Below are 23,564 nucleotides of genomic sequence, written 5' to 3' on the forward strand. Positions count from 1 at the left end.
GACAAACGCCAGCAGTCACATACTCCAAGCTCTAATCAAGCCTTTGCTGATGTATGAATTCACTGGGTAATCTGCTTTGCATTTAATTACATGCTTCCAACAAATTGGAGCATATTCTCCCTCCGCAGCTTGTTTCTTAGTCACTTGTTTCACACTTGCCTCAATGACAGAATGAATGGAGGAGAAGCATAAATGACGCTGTCTGCGTGTTTGAACGCTGTTATAATAAATGCTTGAATCAAATGTTAGGCTATATCAGTCACCGAGAGAGCTTTTTCCAGCGTGCCCCTGTATAATTTCAAATTATATAGCCCTAAGCAATATCACAAGAATGCTATTTATACCAGCACAGCTGTGGTTCAGTCTTGGGTAATCATAGTCCTGTTGATCGCTCAAAACCATGCAACAACATGTGATGCTACATCATTTATAGGACCACAATAGATCAGTAAGCAAGATGATATTATTGAATAACTTATATTTAGGCACACATGTTTTTTTTGTCTATTTTTGTGCTCAACTTAATTTAAAACTGTCAAATTCTCTGAAGGATGACAAATATGATGATTTCTGTCATGACTGATTATTTTAGCATTTACCACCAACTAGTAAAGCTCCATTTGATGTTATTATTGTGTATCAGCTTGAGTTTTTTGTTTATGAAAGTGAATCCAGTAATGTTTTTCATTCATTCATTTTCTTGTCGGCTTAGACAGGCCGGCCGGAATGTGTAAAAAAGGCATTATCATATGGACAAGTCTAAATGGAGGACTTGTTCCAAAGAGCCGACCCCGCAACCATACGGGACTAAGGCCGAAGAAGAAGAAGAAGAAGAACAAGATTTTCTTGTCAGCTTAGTCCCTTTATTAATCCGTGTTCACCACAGCAGAATGAACCGCCAACTTATCCAGCATGTTTTTACGCAGCGGATGCCCTTCCAGCCACAACCCATCTTTGGGAAACGTCCACACACACACACACTTATACACTACGGACCATTTAGCCTACCCAATTCACCTGTAACACTCGGAAGAAACCCACGCGAACGCAGGGAGAACATGCAAACTCCACACAGAAACACCAACTGAGCCGAGGTTCGAACCAGCAACCCAGCGACCTTCTTGTTGTGCATCTGCATCACCCATTAATGTTTTTCTTTTATATTATTGAATTGAATTGAATTTTATTTGACAGATTTTAGACAAATTGTACAAAAAGTATTCCATACGCTTTGTTAAAAAAAACTGTCGAGGATAAAAACACAATAAAGCCCTGGGCTTATTTCCATTGTGGTCCTCTGTTAAATAAAAACAATGTCTGGCTTCAAAATACTAATGAAAAATAAAACAAACAGTCGCCACAGCGGTACGAACAGTCAACTTATCCAGCACATGTTCCACACAGATAATGGCCTTCCAGCCGCAAACCTATTCACACTCAAGTGACATATAAATTAAAACATCCTCGTCCACCATGCAAACTAATTATCCTCATCAAACAAACCATCTTTTGATAGCTTTTTTGTACAACCTTAAATCTCTTATTTCCTTGATTGATTTTGGTAGTTTGTTCCACATGATTGCACTTGTATATAAAAACATATTTCCCCCCACTAAACTTCTAAATTTAAATAAACAAATATTAATTTGTTTATTTAATAATTATTAAATTATTTATTATTAATAATTGATGATTAATAATTAATTAATTATTAAAAATATTAATAATTATATTAATTAAAATAATTAATATTAAAATTGTTAGCTGTTGGTTCCCAGTACCAACTGGGTTACAGCTTGAAGGGCATCGGCTTCGTAAAACATATAGTCACCTTAGGATTATAAAGTTCTATCTGACATTTTTGTCAAAATTGAGTTGACAAAATTAATTGACAACTTTTTTACATTATGGGATGTTTCTTTATAAGTTGTTTACATTTTAAGGCTTTCTATTTAAAAAACAAATGTTACACAGAACAGAACGCAGATAGAATCTTATAATTCCAAGGTGACGATATGCCGGAATAGTTGGCAGTTCATTCCGCTGTGGTGATCACTAATAAATAAAGGACTAAGCTGAAGAAAAATGAATGAATAAATGAATGTTAGTTTGTGGGAGGAATTTTTTCAAGTAGTAATGTACCAATTTTAAAAATTTTAACCTATATAGATGGCAGATAAAAAAAAAATGACTGCTTGTTTACACAGTTTTTTACTCAGCCAATCACATAGCAGCAATTATGCATTTAGGCATGCAGACTTGGTCAAGACAATCTGCTGCAGTTCAAATCGAGCATCAGAATGGGAAAGAATGGTTCAAGGCTACAGTGGTGGTGGTGTAATGATCTGGAGATATTTTCTTGGCACACTTTGGGCCCATTAGTACCAATCGAGCATTGTGCCAATGCCACAGCCTACCTGAATATTGTTGCTAACCATGTCCATACCTTTATGACCACACACAGTGTACCCATCTTCTGACGGAGCTTCCAGCAGGATAACGCGCCATGTCATAAAGTGTGAATCATCTCAGACTGGTTTCTTGAACATGACACTAGCCCCTTTCACACATGCAGACCTTTCCAGAAAATTGCCGGCAATTTTCCGGAAAGGTCTGTATGTGTGAACAGGCCCTTTTTGAAAATACCAATTTTCTGGAAAGAGAAGTTGTAACATCACTAGTAATTTGCCAGAATGATGCTCTGTATGAACGCAGAAGGAAGATTGCCGGAAAGATTGTGTTCACGTTTAGAACGCGCTGACGTGTGACGTCTACTTTAGCCAATCAGTACACTAAGACGCATTCACATCCGCACTTAGCCTTTGAATATTTTCCCAGACACATTTAGCTGCTAGATGTTAGTCAGATACATTTCTATGTTCCTTCTTAATGCCAACTGTGGAAAACAATATCGATAAAATGCATATGAATAACCGCTGTTTGTTTACCTTCAAGCTCCAATCCGTCCATTTGATGGAAATAACTGTAATGTGTGGACTACAAAATGTTTGTGATCGGTGCAGTATGTAAAGAGTATCTTTGATTATATTATTAATATATTATATAAAGTATATGGGTCGACATTATATGACATGTCTGCCTGCTTCCAAATATGCCTACTTCCAAATTGTGTATAGTGGGTAAAAACACAATTTGTGAGTCAGGCAAGATTTTGTGAATTCATTGTATTAGGGAAACCAAATGTAATCTTTTTCCTAGTTTTCTGTTAAGTATTAAAAAAATGCATTTCTAAATCTCCTAAAATGTTCAGGATTTCTTGTTGCACCTCACCATTGGATGGTCATGTACATATGCAAACATTGGCCAGTGTGTATCAGTCTCACGGTACTAAGTCACCAGCCAACAGAGAGAGAGCACGTAGCCCCTCAATAGTTTAAAAGTAAAAGTTAAATAGTGGATTTTTTTCTTTTTTATATTTAAATAGATTTTTATTTTACTTTATCCTATTGAAAATAAACAGTGTCATGTAAAATGTTAAACAAAATGTAAAACTTAGTTGATATTCTATTGTTGAAGGCCAAATGTTTAATGAAAATTGTGTTATTATTCATTCACTCATTTTCTTGTCGGATTAGTCCCTTTATTAATCCGGGGTCGCCACAGCGGAATGAACCGCCAACTTATCCAGCAAGATTTTACGCAGCGGATGCCCTTTCAGCCGCAACCCATCTGTGGGAAACATCCACAGACACTTTCACACACACACACTCATACACTACGGACAATTTAGCCTACCCAATTCACCTGTACCGGATGTCTTTGGGGGAAACCGGAGCACCCGGAGGAAACCCACGCGAAGGCTGGGAGAGCATGCAAACTCCACACAGAAACGCCAACTGAGCCGAGGTTCAAACCAGCGACCTTCTTGCTGTGAGGCGACAGCACTCCCTACTGCGCGCCTGCCTCGCCTATTGAGTTATTATTTAAATATTAAAGTTTAGTGGCATAATTTCATAGTTGTCACATGATATTTTGTTAATGGCAGCCAAATCATTGACAAGTTTTTTTGTTGCATCGTACTGGCATAGTGATGTAACACAATACAAAAAAAGAACTCAACTAGAACATGATGTCTTCTATTTTAATGTAGGGAATTTGGGTACTTGTTGTCAGCTTCCCTAAAGTGATATGGATTATAACGTGTTTGGTTCTGATGGCTAATTCAGCAATTTATGTTTACAGATGCCTCCTGTTTTATCTAATGCAGTCAAATTAGTCTGCAAATACATTTTGGAACCATTTTATTTTCCTGAGCAAACAGGAGGCTAAATATGACAGCTAATTCCAAGCAATCTGCATGTTGTATTTATTCCGTCTGACTGTGGTTTGATGATTGTCATGTTACTCTGGTACAGATCAGCGCAACCACTGTGACTAACAAATGCTGAATCATACATTCCTCAGATATATCAAATCCAAAACCGTTGCCAATTTGAAGATTTCATCCCTTGCCTCTTCAGGTAAGGCCTGAATGATCTGATCACCGCTCCTGTTGACTTTCCCATGGGCCGACTGAATGATTCATTCACAGTGCCTCAGTGGTGCGGAGCTGTGATTGCCTCAGACGCATTTTAAGTACATCAATATTTGGAGCACTGAATACAGCAAGCTCAGGGTCAGAGCTATTAGAGCGGAACGTTAATTTCACAAGCCAGCCTCCTCCGTGTGCCCAATCAAGTCAAGAGGAACTCATGTGGGGGAAACCAGAAAGTTTTCTATCTATTACCAAGTCTAATATCAACTCGCAAATCACTCTTGTCAAAAGAAACAGAACAAAGCCGGGGGGGTCAAAACCATTTTCTGTTGCTTTGCTTAAAGTAAAACTGTTTGCTTTTTTCACCAGATAAAGTTTTTCCCAAAGTACCCAAATTTTGGCATGTTCTCATTACAAAAACTGGAAAATAGAAAACCAAACACATAATAGCAGGTTCTAACCAATAAAGTAAAAAAGCAACTACAATGACATTAGTGTAGTGTTGGGGAAAGTAACTATTAAAGGTAACATATTACAATCTTACATTACTATGCTTTAAAAAGTAACTAAATATTTTACCAAGTTACTTTTAAACGAAAGTAATGTGTTGCATTACTTTTATCATCAGGGCTGGGCTTGTGTTTTAGTAATAAAAAATGTAATTTTATCACAGATGTTACTCTTTTACACATAGGGGAAATGTGAAGTAAACAGTGTTGAGTAAGTTACTTTAAAAATAGAAATAGATTACAAATTACTGATTACTCCTGTAAAATCTGATTACATTACTAATTACTTCATGTAAAATGTAAACAGATTACTAATTACTTTACTTTGAAGATACTTTTATAAAATATACCTATAAAATACAAAATATACTGCAGCTCTTTTAGTAATTTCATATTCACTGAAAAAAACATTGGGTTGATCAAAGTAGCTTGACATAATCAAAAGACATAATCAAAATAATCAAAAGACTTAAAGTGTTCGCCCAAAACTTAAAATTCTCTCATCATTCTGTTCCAAACTTGTTTGTCTTATTTTTAAAGACAAACCTTTTAAACCTCTAACCACTGACATCAATAGTGTGAAAAACCACTGCAGTGTTTAGATGTTCTGTGTCTGAGGTAATTCGACAAATTCCAAAATATTAAGCTGATTCGTCAGTTTTTGTAATGTGATTCGCTGTTTTCAACTAGGTGAGTCTGGGACAGGGACGTTGCTAGACATAAAGCTCAACTGGGGCAAGCTCTCTCTCTCTCTCAAAAAAAGAACACACACACACACACACACACACACACACACACACACACACACACACACACACACACACACACACACACACACACATATATATATATATATTATTAATAAAAGTATTACTGTTATTATACAGTTATTATAAATATTATTCTAAATTAATCTTTAATGTAACTGGAAAACAACGTACAGACACAACTGGAGTGATGCTAAGATCATTTAAGAAATCTTTTCATGACTAATAATTTCATTTCAATTAAATTCCATTGACAGTTCAATAGAGTACAAAAAAGATGTTTTATAGAATTATCTGTTGTCTTAGACTTAACACATGGCAGAGAATTAGGTTTATTAAGTCTTACTTCCCTGATTCCTGATTTTTACTTCATACAAAAAATCTATCAGGAGGCAGGCTTAGTCTAAATAAGATCACCATCATATTATTAAAACTTTGTCGACTTGAAAAACTCAATACATGCCGTCACCTCCACATAAAAAGATGTTATACCCCGGGCATGTGAGCAGCAAGTTTTCGGCGTGCATGTTCACAACAGGGTCCAGCAAAAGCGATGTGTGAGGCGTATGGTTCACTGCGCACATGCAGAGATGACCATTTTGGGATTACCACTCTTAATAAACACACTTTGCATATGAAGTAAATCATATCACAAAGCATTTTACTGGGGCACTGGCGATTTTTACTGGGGCACGTGCCCCAGTAAATTTGGTCTAGCAATGCCCCTGGTCTGGGAAATCCAAGCGTGCGCAAAATGCACTGCCAATATATGCGCGCACAATATGCGCTCCCAATATTTGCGCAAAAGACGTGATATGTTAACGGCCCCATAAGCAGCTACGCTTCTCTTCACATTCAGAACTTCCGATCCTGCACAAAGAAATTTGGTTTTTGCCTGTTTAGGCCCACAGGAGTTGGGCCACTGTGCTGCGCGTCAGTGTCTTCCTTGGTGACGAGTATTGTAGTAGAATCTTTTCTGTTCAAGTGCTTGAACAAGTTGCTGGTCGAGTTAAAAGCAGTCAAAAGTTCTTTAGAGACTGGACATGGACTGCATTTCACAGCAATATTTTTGTTTTCATGCTCAATGAAATCAAAGTAATGTCTGTATTTCCATTTGAAGAAGCAACGACTCGACAGCAACCATTTCAGCTCTTTCTTCTGCAATTTAATGGTGCATGCTTAATAACTGACGTTGCAGAAAAACACATAATTAAAAGAAGCATTTTTTTCCCCAAAATCTGTGTTTGTAACCTAAGTTTACTAACTTTATTAACTGTAATCAAATTACACAAATTTAAAATGTAATTCATTACATTGCTGTGTTTCTCAAAAGTGTAACTCAAATACAGTCACGCATTACTGTTGAACGCGTTACACCCAGCTCTGGAAGCGAATAAACCAAATAGCGAATATTGCATGATCTATGTAATCAGATTACTTTTTCAAGTAACTAGTAAAGAAACACAATATTTTTGTCATTTTCAAGAAGATATCTGAATTTCTTCAGATATTTGATTCATTTCCTTTAGCTTGAGATGAAGAAATGAATTGTAATGCATTACCCAAACACTAATTAAGCGTACGCTGATTGCGCAAATGGATGCCATACAAAACACAGCAACAGTATTTACGTATACACATTCAGAAAGCTAATTTTAGCACAGCTTAGATTGTGTCATTTTTAATTCTTCAATTGTTATTTGCAACTTGTTGTTTGTTCTCAATGGTTAAACTATGGTTGGCATCACAACACCATGGCTGTTTTGTGGTTTCTATGGACCCTTTTCCCATTTCTAGGTTTCTCAGTAGAAATCTCATAGTTGGGTAAACCTAGTGTGCAGTGAATAAGCTAGGACTTTCAGAAAAAGGAAGAAAATAGTGTGCGACTAGCCAGAAGAGAGAACAACGTCAAATTTACTGTCCTGTCCCATCGACGCTGTTTTGGAAAAACCTCAAACAACTGGTAATTCGTTGTTTGTAATTTAATGCAAATATTATATAATACATATAAATAAATACATATAAATGTTCATACGTTTACAAAAATCTAAATAATAAAAACTTTCAAGGATTTAAGATGCTGATGAGCGTTAATATTAAACACATAACGGTCTGGTGAAATGGTTTCATTGTGGTGTAATAAGAAATGTTTTTACAAATCGATAATTAACCCTTGGTTCATTTTCATTAAAGCAGAAGTGCTATCAAGTCATTACAACTCTTATATGAATAGTTTTCACTCATATTTGTTTTGATTTAAAGTCAATAGCCGTCTCTGCCCTGAGAGCACATTTCTCTGAGGAGAGGTGGAGTGTGAAGCATCTCTCGGTTTGATGCCAGCTTGGAGACCGAGATGAGAGTGATCCACTCAAAGCTCTGCAGCAGCTGTTTGAAGCCTTCTGTTCACCCAGAGGGTAAACGACCTTCAGTCCACACAGGTGAGAGGAATTGTGGGATGCTGCGCTTTGGACACTGCTGGACATCAATAAACACCTGCTGCTTGCTTTTGGTCCAGTTGAAAGGTATTGTGGGATATAAGAGGGTAATCTTTCCAGGCGAGCAAGAATGGGCACAAAACACTGCAACAGATCATCATTTAAAGATGGATCCAAATAAAAGCCCTAACAGAAAGTCTCTTGCTCCATAAAGTGGTTGATTTTTGACGTCTTAACAATAGGAAAAGTGAGAGATTTATTGTTTACACTTTACAACAATTAAGGCTCTATTAGTTCATGTTAGTTAATGTATTTACTAACATAAGCAATGAACACATTTATTCATCTTTGTTAATGTTAGTTAATGAAATTAAAGGCATTCAGCATTGTTAACTCACAGTGCAATAACTAATATTATTACACTGGAATACTTGATTCTAATTGGTCAATCACGGCATTCCAAGGTATGTTATGCCAATGCTATCTCATGCCAATTCGTAACTTTGATTTAGTGGCTAATTTGTATAAATTTGTATGATTTAATTTGTATATTTTAGTAATTTGTTCATCTCTTAGTGACCACTGGGTTTAATTGGACAAATTAGTCACATAACCATGACCAAATGTAAAATAGTTATGTTTCCTCATGACATTAGGCTGTTTTTCCCAGATAACAACCATTGAAACTATAGGGTATAACCATACCCTGGTACCATACCGTAAGAGTTGAAATATTACAAATATTTTGATATCTTTGACAATTCAAAAACATGAGCTGAAAACAGAGACTGGTGACTTCACAACCCAGCAAGGGGGAATGCGGGAAAAACCAGTTCCTGCCACATTTGCATCTGAGTATGCTGAAACTCAGCTTCATCCCCTCAACTCACGCATATGGTCATTTCAATGTTTGAATGTTCTAGATTAACCAAACTGACTTTAACTATCATGTTTGATATCATTTGAAATGTCTCAGTGCGATTGGTACAATGGTCTCATTCTCTCAGAAACAGACATAATCAACACAATAAATATATAACTTCAGGCATCTTTTGAACCACTGTGAAGGGTGTGACTTTCCACTAAGTGTGAATGCCTTTTGTTATTCACACCCCCTTCCTTGAGGGAATTCTTGGATTATTTAAGGTAAGGTCTGAGAAAGTCTCAGCGCGATTCTGCCTACCCAGATCAGCCCATAACATGGAGCCTAGGCTCCACGTTATGTAAAATTTACACGTTATGTAAAAGGTCAGGTATGCATCTTTTCATCTTGGATTTATCTTTGATAATTTGATGTTTTGTATTGATCATTTATGAATTGACTGATTGAATTGGCATAATACATTTACCTGACTAATAAATTGTAATGTTTGACCATATTTTGCTCACTCTGTAATTATTAATTCAAGTAGATTACGCTGTATCCTTGTTTCCGCACGTCTTGCGTCAGGTCAGTAGACGGACTAAAATCCAATTGAGATGGAGCATTGGGCACACTAATTGTGTTTTAGCGATCCGGCTGACTCTTGATATTGATTCATGTGTACTTAGGTGGAAAGGGCGATAACTTCCGTCTAGGTCAACAAGGTGTTGCACGACTAACCTAGATTGGGTACCCGACCTTTGTTTGAAGGTAATATTATTCTAAATTAAGTTCATATGGGAAACCATGGGCTTGGTGAAAACCAAAGTTACTATAGAGTCCAGTAGTCGGGTACATTTATATTAATGCCCTAACCTCTAATTAGAAATGATGATTGTCTTAACTCAAAGGTGTACATCTAAGCGGGACTAACTAAAGTATTTTAGAACGAGTGCGCTGGTAGCGGCCATCTAAAGTATTAGTCAATTTACCTCTGTTTAATATTCAAGACTGACCGGAGTGTGACCGTGAGGGACGCCTTCGGCCGAGGCGATTTCTCTGAGCGACATGAGCACCCGAATGAACGGATGTAATAGTTACTAGTGAAGACAAAAGGTTCAAACATTTATCTAAATTACATATTGATATAATCTTCTTAATGTTTTATGATTGGAGTCAGATAAAACGAGGATAAATATATTAATATTCTAAACCACCTCATATTAAAATTGGAGTCAGATATGAGCTAAGTTTAATATAAATCAACATTGTGCACTGGAAAGACCGAACATGCAGTGAACCTTCATCCACCAGTGGACACCGGCATTGGGCCAACTGGGTGGACCCTACAATACCATGGTATAGGGGAATTACTAATCCACGTCACATATGGCGTTATACAGGTTCTGCTGTGCATACTGGTTGCAAAAGACAAATAGCAAACATGTTATGTTGTGCGGTAGGATGCCAAAATATCTACATTTTACCGTACATCATCTACCCACACTGCTTTTAATGGCATTCTTAGACGTCTTTGGCTGACAGCCATCAGAAGAGTTGAATGAGTGAGGACCTATTTCAAAATGCTACACTCTGCAGTTCTCATGTCATATCAGGTAAGTTCAAGCTATCCTAAATCACACACATTGCTCATTTTCGATTGCAGCAATGATTTAAGCAAAAACAGTTAACCCTTTGATGCACAAGCTATAAAATAGATATAGAAAAAATAAACTTAGATGGGTCACTAAACCCATGTAGAGCATCAAAGGGTTAAATATGGTGAATTAAACTGCAAACACAATGCTTAGAATGAAATGTAAACATGTGAGTTCACATACCCTGCCATACAGGTGCGGTTCACTGACAGAATGCAGTTGTTTGGCTTGTTGATGATTACCCAGACCTTGTACAGTTCCGTCTTGTTTCCTTGTCTTTGTCTAGGCCAGGGGTGTCAAACTCAATTCCTCACTTTGTATTTCTAAAAACCGAGGTTCTGCCTAGACCACAGGTGTCAAACTCAGTTCCAAAAGGGCTGCAGCTCTGCACAGTTTAGTTCCAACCCTGCTCCAACACACTTACCTGTAGGTTTCAAACAAGCCTGAAGGACTCAATTAGTTTGATCAGGTGTGTTTAATTAGGGTTGGAACTAAACTGTGCAGAGCTGCAGCCCTTTTGGAACTGAGTTTGACACCTGTGGTCTAGGCAGAACCTCGGTTTTTAGCACTACAAAGTTTTGAACCTGGTAATCATGGAACATTATTTCTTGTACATGTCCACACAGAACAAAATTGTTGGCATCCAAAGACTTGAAGGCCTTTAACTTCTCTCTTGTAAAAACATTTGTAGTTTAAATGTTTCTATATTTCAGGCTTGATGCTTGGCCGTTTCGTTTTATACAATATCCATTGGAAGGGTGCTCTCGCAAATGGACCTGTCAGATGAATGCCGCTCACTTTATTGTTAATTTTGACCAAATAGCTGTGCTTATCACTGGGTGACAAGCTGTTATACTATGCTGAAAGCATTATGTAAATAATATCCCTCGCTGTAAATGCTAGCGCTCTCTTTTTTTTTTGCAACTTTGATGGGCTTACATCCTGAATGTTTACAAATCGGTAATTCGCTTATAACATAGGCTCATCTGTGTACTACAACCCATCATTACACCCCATTCACCAGTTGTTGCTAGAAGGGATACAGTTGTGGACTGAAGTTAACAAGAATTATTTATATTTATTATTATATTTATATTATTATTATTAAAATTCCCATTAAATCCTATTTTATTAACATCTAATTAACCCTAAACACTCACATTAATGTAAAATATTCATTATTGTTGTACAGTGTTACAAAAATGATGCTATTTTGGCATGCATATCTGCAGCTGTATCCCTTCTAGGGTTTACCCATTTACCCGGGTTGTCAGCCTTGACGGAGGGGGTGTCTGAAGCTTCAACATCCAGTCAATCACATCCAGCTTAGACTGTGACAAAAAAGGAACAGAATACGTTGTAGACTAGTGTATAAAGATTAGCCATAAAGCACTGGGTGATTACCAACCATGATAATAAGCTTTTTCTCCATTTTGATGTATCAATATCTCTGGTCATGCACAATCTTAAATTGACTGCACTAGTTTATTGCATAAACGTCTGTGTTGGCACTTCAAAAATGTATGTTTTTTTTTTTTCCACGAGCAATAGATCCTTGATGTAAATATTTTGATGTACTGCTATCTCTGGTGATGCTCAAACCTAATTAGCTAGCAACTACACTAGTATATATTTGCCTAAATGTTTGCGTCGGCACTTGAAAAATTTAACGCTTTTCATTTTTTTTCCACTAGCAATGGACCCAACGCAACTCAACTAACCTGGAATTCAGTTCTCCTATGTTTGACGTCACTCCATTTAAAGTAAATGAGAAGTGTTAAAGCAGATGGCCCGTGTGAATGGGGCATTAGTGAGTATTCATACACACGTATACATGCTGGTCTATCACGCCGCTGCTTGTTTGATTGACACCATCTTGCGAATAATATGCAGGTTAGTGTGGGCTGCATTTATTTGTTTTCTTTAGAATGTTTTGTGTCTAATTGTTTTCAATTATGGCAACTAGCTGTGTAATAAGCAGTATAATGTATAGTATATCTACTGATAAGCTTGTCAGGCATTATTCTGCCAGAACAACCACCTGGATGTACATTATCCCTTACTTAACAAGTGTAACTTTAGATTTTAATAATGTTTAACTATGTTTAATAAATAGTGTATATTTTTCATACTTAGTTCATGTTAATAAATATGTTAATTAATGGAACTTTATTGTAAAGTGAAACTAATTAATCCAATTTATTATTGCAATATTACACTTCATGTTAGTATCTGTGATTGTGTTTAACTTTTTCTTTTCCTGTTTTGCTTCTTCCTCTCCTATTATATCTGGCTGAAAAGATGAGTCACATAAAGAAGTTCTTATTCTTTAAAGAGCTTCTTTTTTCTTTGAACTCGATCAGGCCGGTCCACTTTTGACCAGCTTTCCACAAAAATTCATCAAATATAAAAGTCCTGTCATTATTCAGCTTCAAGTCATTTCAAACCCGAACAACCTGCATGTGTGGCAGAAAGTCTAAGCTATTCTTTGGAGTACAATGAGTAAAGATCAGGGGCTGTCATAAACCAAAATTAAAACCAACAGCCCATCAATAGTGGACTTTTTTTTTCCACACTTAAAAGCTAAGGAGAAGTTTACATGTCAACAAAATAGAAGAGGACAGAAGTGTGTATGTGCAGTTTAGGGGATAAAAAGAGAGCATGTGGAATTCTCAGTTCTCTGAATTTACTAGGTATCAGTTTGAATAAAATGTTCACATTACTTTTATTCCATACCGGCCTGATAGCATTTCTTCTCAATTTCAAATACAAATTTTTAAGCATTTTTATTTTCAGAAAATGGCAATTGGTCACAAAAACAAATGTCTTCAGGGTAAATACACCTGATATTGATTTTTTTAAACTCTTCTGAAGATTAAATGTAGCTTTTGTGGTGTCTAAAAATCCATATAAATGTCTGAAAACATTATTCTGTGCCAAAAAAGCTCTAAACAAGAAAAACTATTTTCGAAAAATCATCAGTAGTAGTATACAGGACAAAGCAAAAATTGTTTTTAAAAAAAAAAAAAAAAAAAAAAGGCTCAAATGTTTTTCTTAGCTGTTAATATACACTCACCGGTCACTTTATTAGGTACACCTCACTTGTACCAGGTTGGACCCACTTTGGCCTTCAGCACTGCCTTAATCCTTGTGGCATAGATTCAACTAGGTACCTGAAATAATCTTGAGATTTTGGTTCGATATTGAAATGACAGCATCACACAGTTGATGCTTTCATGTCGTTGACGCCAAATTCTGACCCTACCATCCGAACGTTGCAGCAGAAATCAAAAGTCATCAGACCAGGCAACATTTTTTGAGTGGTTATTTGAGTTACTGTTGCCTTTCTATTAGCTGGAACCAGTCTGGCCATTCTCCTCTGACCTCTGGCATCAACAAGGCATTTGCGCCCTCAGAACTGCAGCTCACTGGATATTTTCTCTTTTTCAGACCATTCTCTGTAAACCCTAGAGATAGTTGTGCGTGAAAATCCCAGTAGATCAGCAGTTTCTGCAAAACTCAGACCAGCCCGTCTGGCACCAACAACCATTCCACGTTCAAAATCACTTAAATCACCTTTGATCTCCATTCAGATGCTCAGTTTAAATTGCAGCAGATTGTCTTGACCATGTCTACATGCCGAAATGCATTGAGTTGCTGCCATATGTGATTGGCTGATTAGAAATTTGCATTAATGAGCAGTTGGACAGGTGTACCTAATAAAGTGGCCGGTGAGCATATACAGGAGTGTTTTTTTTCCGTAAAATAAATGATAGAGATTTTAATTTTAAACTGAACTTGTGCATATTTCACAAAACCTGGATATGCAGGCTTCACACTGTGCGTTTACTGTGCAGTTAATACGCAATTTGCTCTTTCACTGTGAAACTTAACACCGCTCAACATTCATTTCATGCAACTGATATTAATTTTCAGGTTGAAAGTCAATGTAAATTATAAAAAAAAGAAGAGCAGTCACAGTTGAAATAAGAAATACGTTTACCTTCTTTAACCTCCCTTCAGTTCAGAGTTATAATGCCATAATCATTTATAGTCCACACGCTGTTCTCACCAAGAGTGTTTTTATTCTTCTCCCTAAGCCAGTATATTCTCCCGAACGGCTCTGTGTAAGCCATTGACATGTAAAAAGCTATCTGAGCTTCTTATAATTACAGCCTGACAGCACACAGAGTCTTCACAAAGGTCTAATAATCAGAAGGAGATGATCAGAAGCATGCTCTCTGCCTCTGAAAAGCAGCAAGTGCTGAAATGTAATTAAAGAAGCCCAATTTCTCCTGCAGGAGGTCATGCATACATCTCTCCTCCTTCCTTTCACCCGTAGACATGCCCATCTCATGCTGTTACACATCTGCACGGGTCACGACTGTTAATGCAGCCTTTTCATGTTTCGTTCATCTTTAGAAAATCACTTGGTAGATTATGTGATGTTCTTCATTGCATTTACAGGGCAGATGCTGTAGTGCACATATTGGAAAATTCAGCACAGCAGAAGAGTGACAGTTTATGGTTTCGGTGTTGGGTGGAGGGAGGTGTGCATAACTTATTTGCAACCCTCAGTAAACCACAAGAGTGGGTGGTTGGTGTTAAAAATGTGCAAAGACTTTCTAGAGACCTTATATGGAGTGATAGTGTAAGATTGCGCACTTTGACACTAATATGTGACCCTGGATCAAAAACAACAACAACTCTTTTTCACAGACTGGGATTTACGCATCATCTGAAAACAGATTTTCATGAGTTCACACTTAAATAGCCGGCAGCTAGCTTTCTGCAACCTCCACATGGTCGGTAACTGGATAAGAAACCATATGGAAAAGCTAGGCTGCTGCTAGAAGAAGTGTTAGTGATGCCAGCAGAGAGCGCTCAACATGCGATCTGTGTGGGTCCTAACGCCACAGTATAGTGAAGGGGACTCTATACTGGGGTGCGTTTCCCAAAACCATGGTTAGCAAAGTTTTGTCATTACAAGCATAGTTTGTTGATTCCCAATTCGTCGCTCCAACAAAATTTCGCAAACTGTGTTGCAAACTTGAGCACTCGCAACCACACCTCTGGAGCAGTCGTTAGAAACTTAGTTCCTGGCTGTGTTCTATTCCCAGTTATCTTCCCTATACCCTATTCATTTAGAACATTCTAACATTGAAAGTTGGGATTATTAAAAATAAATAAGCATTAAGGTCATCTCTCTTAGGTGTAATTTGCTTTCAACGTATTTTTGCAGTTCAATTTTAGGGATCTTCATGTTTACAATTGTGCTCCCTTCGCAGTGCACTTTGAAAACATTGATGTAATTTTGAACATATCTACATCTACGAAAAGACTTTAGTCAGGTAGTGTATTTTGTTCATGATATCAGAAGAAGCTTGAGTTTGTTTTAGATCAGAGTATAGACCTTTTTCTTGAAACCCTTTTAAATTATTGGCAGTGGTGTAGGTATTGCTGGATTGTTTGGAGACTTTCTGAACCTAAGACCAATCTAACTAACCAGTTCTCCAGGCGTGATTCTTGGATTTGTTTTTTCACTTGACTGAAATGTCTGGCCATTTGTTGAAAAATGGGAATTTTCTATGTTTTTGTTGTTTCCTTATAACCACTTCTCATTTCATGAAGCTCTACAAACTTTTGCTGAAAATCACAGCTCTTTTTGTGTGTTTTTGTTAGATAAATGCGGTTATCTTTTATTTGTAAAATTCGTGTGAGCTGTATTATGCTTCAAGAGTTCACACTTAGCTCATAATTTATACATAGCTTGTTTGGCATGCTGTCCCGAGAGAGAGCCCATAGCTCAAGGGATCCTCGAGCCCAAGGCTCCCCCCCCTTTTGCAGGGCGAGTGGAGATTGAGCTCAGGTCTATCTCAAACTCCCCTGCTGCTGAGGCCAAGGCGAACTTCTTCAGAGTAAGACATTATAAAAAAGGTTTAGGCTTATTTTATCTATAATATAGAGTACATTTGGATGGTGGGAGGAAACCGGGGAACCCGGGAGAAATACACGTGGACACGGGGAGAACATGCAAACTCCACACAGAAATACCAGATGGCTCAGCGAGGACCCAACACCATTGGTATTCTTGCTGTGAGGCAACAAGTCACTGGGCCACCATGCCGCCCATTATGGATAAGGGAGGAAGAAGGGGAGGAGGGGGGTTTCTTCCAGACGAAGATAGTTGTTAATATCTTAATATTTTTAAACACTTAATATTTTCCAGGACACTTTTGTAAAATAGATTTCAATGTGCTTCTTTCTACACTTTAAAACCCAAAACGTTAAGGTAACTACTCAAACCATTTGAGAAAACCAAGTGCAACAAACCATTTGAGTTAAAAAAATAAATAAATAAAATCTATATGAGTACTGTGAACTTACTCCATTTAAGTTGAAGTAATGAGGTAGAATTTAGTAGAATTCAGTGAATTTTGAGTTAACTACACTCATTTCATTTGATAAAGTTGACTGTTGGGTTTTACAGTGTTGGTAAAATAAAGGCTATAATAATAGTAATGATGATAAATTCTTTGCTTTTACCCATTGTGGTGAACACTCCAAAGATGACTTTTGCTGCTTGTTTAAACTACTTATTTAAAATGACTTGAAATTAAGTTTTTTTGGGACAATTTAATTGTTTTATGTTTAATCCACTTGAAGTTGTAAAGCATATTAAGTTAACTTAATCGATTTGTGTTGGGTCAACTTGAAGGGAATGTGTAGAACCCAGTATGCATGAATGAGTGCCTGTGTGTTTTCTCATATTATAGCCCTTTTAAACAGAATTTCCAGATTCTAGTCATCCAAGTGTACTAAAATACGTAAAATACTCTTTAAAAAGAGTTTTGCCCATAAGACTTTATAGGGTTCCCAATATTTGTGGGCCGCATTAACAAAGATGTTATTGTTTTTTAATGTTTTGTTTGTTTTTTATAAAATCAACAAATTTGCAACTGTTTGTTCTCAGTGAGCAGAGGTTCCTTTTATCAATATTTTCGAGCAAAAGATTAGAAGGTTAAACAAAGACTTTTTCAAAATTGCTCATATTTACAAAAGGTGTTAATATAAGTGGAGGGCACTGTATCAGCAAAAAAATAAAATAATAATAATAATAATAAATAAATAAAAAAGAAATCTTTTGTGTTCCTCTGAAAGATTTAATAAGACCCTGTAATTTGAAAGAGCAGCAATAAAAAGGCAAGGTGCAAGGGTTTTCATGTGTGGGTGGAGAAGTTAATCTTAATAATATTCTTTTTTCCCTCACATCATTAAAACAATGCAATGAGTCACTCTTGCTGTCTTTGTAAATTGCTTTGGTAGGTAAAAAACAAACACTGCACATAGGTGGTTAACATGCTGTACTTTTGAGAGGTCCACGCATCATCAAGTTAAATACTACATTTAATATGCAGGGAGGAGGGGGGGGGGTTGTTGAAAGCACACAATCTAAAGTGACTTTGTTTCAAAAGTTCACACTTTTCTGATGATTGATTATAAAGTGTTTTTGGCATGCTGTCTCGTGTCAGAAGATCTTCGAGGCCAGGGCTCCGTCCGGTTTGCAGGGCGAGAGGGGAGTTTGAGCTCAGTTAGATCTCGAGAACTCCCCTGCTGTTTATAGCTCAGGGATTGTTATGAAGACTACTTAAACTACTTACTAGGAGCACTTTTAAAAAGCCGATTTGGATTAGTCAATTAACGTAAGTTGTATGTTTTTGATTGGCGAGAGGAAACTGGGGGACCTAGGGGAAACCCATGCGAGCACAGGGAGAACATGTAAACTCCGCACGAAACATTGATTGGCCTGGTAAGGACTAGAACCAATGACGTTCTAGCTGTGGTTAAACAGTGCTGACCACTAGGCCTCCGTGCCACCAATCTGGGAAAGGCGGAGTCTTCAAAACAAAAAAGACTATGGTATGGAACTTAGGTAATAAATGGAGACTTAGAAATCGTCTGATTGGTAAATCATAAACTAAATAATGCTGACCCAATCGTGAGCAATCATAAGCACGTGATCCTCTCGAAATTAGTTTATAAATAAACTTCACTTGTTCTAACTACTTGTAAATGAGCTAAAACAACACAAAACTTGAACACTCAAAGCACTTTTCTCATTGGGAGGAATCTCCTCATCCACCACCAGCGTGCAGCATCCACCTGGATGATGTGATGGCAGCCATATTGTGCCAGACCGCACACCACACACCAGCCGATTGGTGAAGTGGAGACAGAGTGATGAAGCCAATGCAGAAGTTGGGACTTGCTCAACTTTTCAAGCACGGACAGAAGCGTCAGCCAATCAGAATGCTGTATGCAAATAAAGCAGCTCAGACAGTGGCCTATTGCTGACTAATTTTATTAACTGAACTTCAGACACGCCCTCTGTCAAGCATTGGCACTGAAACCCCGTGTGAATGGGGTGTTATGATATGGGGATGGTTAGGAAGCTATTATAGACAGAGGCCAGTGGGCAAATTTGACCAGGATGCCGGGGTTAAACCCCTACTCTTTTTCGAAGGGGATTTTTACAACCACAGAGGCAGGACCTCGGTTTAACATCTCAGTTTAACATCTCTCAGTAGTAGAGAGTCCCCTTCACTATACTGGGGCGTTAGGACCCCCACAGACCGCAGGTTGAGCGACCCCTGCTGACCTCACTAACATCATTTTCGGCAACAACCTAGCTTCCCCATGTGGTCTCTCATCCAGCCACTCACCAGGCTCTGCTTAGAGTTACAGAGACCTAGCTGCCGGCACAAAAGTGCAACATAAAGAGCAAAATCCCTGAAATAAGTAGAGACTTCAGAAAATAATGTTCCTGAGATGCATTACTTTTGGACTGGGTTTCAGTATCAAGTTCCTTGAGGTAGCTTAGATTCAGAGCATATATTATGCCCATTAGCAGAGCACAGCACCTTGAGATATCAACTCCATTTAGGATTCTTATGCCCTCAACCATGATGCTTTCCATCTTGTGGTTCAATTCCAAAGTAGATTGATCACCAATGATAGCAATTGTCATCACTTGACTTTCAAGGTCCTCTTCAAATTCTTGTGTATTCTTATAAAGCAAGAAAAAAACTTTTCAAATAAGACTGCTAACATCAACTGCATTTACCAGTAGCCGACACTCAAGTGAAATGGAGAAACTCAGATATCTCACCTTAAAATGTCCTTTGTGCCAAACAGTCTGCCTAAAACTTGTCAGGACTTGCTTCTTGCTCGTTTAGTGGGGGAGGAGCTTTAAAATTCAGAACTCCATTTGTGTAGAGAAATTGAGTTTCAAACTAATTGACAGGCATATTTACCTTTAAATTAGCCGTGATTTTTAGTTAATGTAATTATCAATATTTTGAAAACTAATTATTATTTGAAAACTTAATAAAATTATCTTGACAACTTAAAAGTTTTAATCTAATCAGCAATTTAGAGTTTTTAAGTTACGAAAATGTATTAAGCTATGTAGTGGAGACAGACCTCGAGTTATTTTTAGAGTGTAGTTTGAACAAGCAGTTATTTTATGAGTGTATTTACATGCAACAAAAACATCATAAAGATCCATAAATGACTCTCAGCAATATCTACTGAGTACAGATTAATCATTGTGGCGAGTCATATAGATTCATACACACAATTCTGATGTAATAAGTTCATGACATCTTGTAAATACCCATAGAACTTACTATTACTATCGACCACATATATGTAGATTTATAATGCTAACTATTTCACAAATATATCAACACTGTTTTGGCAATAACAAACACGAAGGCCATCCAACTTCCTGGCATTTTCAATTTACGTCCCTGTTGTATCTCTATATTTACTTTTTTCAGCCGGAGTTTATTTATATTCTTGTTAACACATCATGTCCCCGTCGTCATATAGGGAGAACCACGGCCAAGGCTGCCAATGAGATGGCTGATCTGTGGGATTTGAAGCAAACACAATAGGTGTTATGTGCCGAGAATCTAATCTTGTTGCTCAAGCCAGGATTTTCTCTTCTGTGGCTTTACTGAAGGCTGGGCGTCAACTCATTTTTACACCTCAAAAAATGCACCGCTTCCTTACCAAAGCAGCCCGTGGGTTTGGAAATAATGGTCAATTTTTGAGAAAGTGCAGCTAAGCCTCTCACAATGTGGTGCAAGTCTGATTAGAATTAATCTTGCCGGCTATTTCGGGTGGGGTTTTTTTATTCTCCAAAAATGCTGATTGGGTATTTGTTGATGGAGTCTGAATCTAGGATAAGCTACTTAGGCCTATTGCTCCACTGTGTGACATTCAATACATCCAACAACATGTCCAATTTACTCTCGATAAAGAGCACACCATTTGAATAAAACAGCAATATAGTGAAAAGTTATTACCGCCTGAACAAAGAAAACTTGTTTATATTCTTATGCAGCACAGCATTCAGCTTTAGTGCTCCTTGTGCACCTCTTTAAATATTAAAAAAATAATCTTTTTATTTTTTTGTTCAAGTACAACACGTTAGGGCCACATACTGTTTTCTTGCTTAGAAAACTGCATAATTTCACTCACTTAAGTGCTAGTGGCATGAGATTAACATCTTGAACAGATTCCCAACATTTATTTACTGAGAAAAGTGCATACCTCGGTTACAAATAAAGCAATTAAGTTACATAAACATCATTTCAGCAAAAATTTTTGAATAATATTCCCTCTCGGTCCCATAATGATTGATCAAAAGCTCCCTTAGTCAACATCATGATTAATATCTTTAACTTTTTCCCCTCCAGATTTTTTATTTTGTACGTTGCCAGCCACCTGCAGCATTTTTATGATTTCAACTAAATTTTATGACCTTCGGAATTTATCTATGAATATATGATATTATATATCAAAATAAAGAACCAGGCATATTAAACAACAATGACAACAACAAAAAGCAGCTTATTCTTTCTTTATGTGCTCATGTTTTATCACCACCTGACTGCAGACACCTTTCATCCAAAATGCAATATTTTCAATAAAAAAGAGAAACTAATTTTCTGTGATGAACCCTTATAAAAAAGGGAAGTAAGCCAAAGGAAAGTTCTTCAAATTTTCTCCTCTTCAAAAGCTTAACTTTTATTTTATTTTATTTTTTTACATGCAATTTGATCTACTCTATAAGGCAAGGCAAGACAAGTTTATTTATAAAGCACGTTTCATACACAATGGTAATTCAAAGTGCTTTACATAAACAAGAATAAAAGAAACAAAAAAATAAAAATAAATAAAATATTTAAAATTAATAAAACAGATTAAAACGTGTTAAAAGTTTTAAAACAGTTTTAAAAAATGAAAAATATTGTGATCAATTAGTCATGACAACATAGGTTTTTTTTTTTTAGCTAATTGCAACTTATTTATCCAAGTTAGTCATGTTCCAACTTCATTTAAAGGTGTTAGGAAAACTGTTTTAAGTTTAATATAATAAGTTCAAATGACTCATAAGGTTAATCTGATTCAGTTTAAAAATGTAAGACAACCAGTGTACACTTTCTCTGATCTTCTTATACTTTGCACCCAGAAGTCCCATAACCTATGCAGAACATGTGCTATAGAGCCTCCCTTACCGTAATATACCTAAAACTTGGATTGCCATAAAAACTCATCAGTGGCATCAACGCAATTCCAATGTTCAATGGTTGGAAAAGGGTTAAAGGGTTTGTTCATCCCAACATTTTTGGGATTAATCACTCACCATCATTCATTCATTCATTCATTCATTCATTCATTCATTCATTCATTCATTCATTCATTCATTTTTCTTTAACTTAGTCCTTTATTTATTAGGGGTTGCCACAGCTGAATGACCAGACAACTATTCCAGCATGTGTTTTACACAGCAAATGCCCTTCCAGCCGGAACCCAGAGCTGGCAAACACACATACACTCTCACATCCACGCACACAATCATACACTATACGGCCAATTTCGCTTATTCAATTTATCTATACCGCATGCCTATGGACTGTGGGGGAAACCAGAGCACCCAGAGGAAATCCACTTGAACACATGGAAAACATGCAAACTTCACACAGAAATACCAGCTGGCCCAGCCAGGACTTAAACCAGCGATTTTCTTGCTGTGAGGCGACAGTGCTAACCACTGAGCCACCGTGCCGCCTTGTTCACTTTCATGTTATTCCAATACCTTGACACCTTCGTTTATCTCGGAGCACAAATTAAGATGTTTTAGATAAAATTCGAGAGCTCCCACATGCTTCATAAACAGCAATGGTTCAAGATGTTCAAAAAGGAACCAAAAAAACATTGTGAAAACTTTCCATGGGACTTCAGTAGTTCAACTCTAATAATACAAAGCTCAAAGGAAACTTATGTGCACCAAAAGCTAATGGTTTCTTGTCCTCATTAGGTCATCAATGTGCACTGTAACAAAAGTTGGCTCAACTTAAATCTGTAAGGCAACTTGCTGCTAAGCTTTTTTTTAGTTAACTTAAATTGAATCATGTGTAGTACTTGGGTTCAAAGTTGAGTCAAGTCAAAAAAGCCGTGCAGCAAGTTGCCTTGCAATTTTGAGTTAACTGTTTTTACCAGCCTGATCTCATGAGGAAAGGTAACTATTTTACGTTTTGTCAGTTCAGTGGCTAATTCATATGAATTCAAACGACTGAACTTGTACGAAAGTGTACGATTTTTAAAAGCAGGCGTAGCACTAAACCCCAACCCTAAACCCAACTGTCATTAGGGGATAAACAAATCGTACTGAATTGTAAGAGTAATAAAAATTAGCCACTAAATCAAAAAGTTACGAATTGCTGTGTGATTGTGTTAGTATTTACAGTGTAGAACCAGCAGCAAA

This window comes from Danio rerio, chromosome 19, assembly GCF_049306965.1.
Source record: "Danio rerio strain Tuebingen ecotype United States chromosome 19, GRCz12tu, whole genome shotgun sequence".
NCBI lineage: Eukaryota > Metazoa > Chordata > Actinopteri > Cypriniformes > Danionidae > Danio > Danio rerio.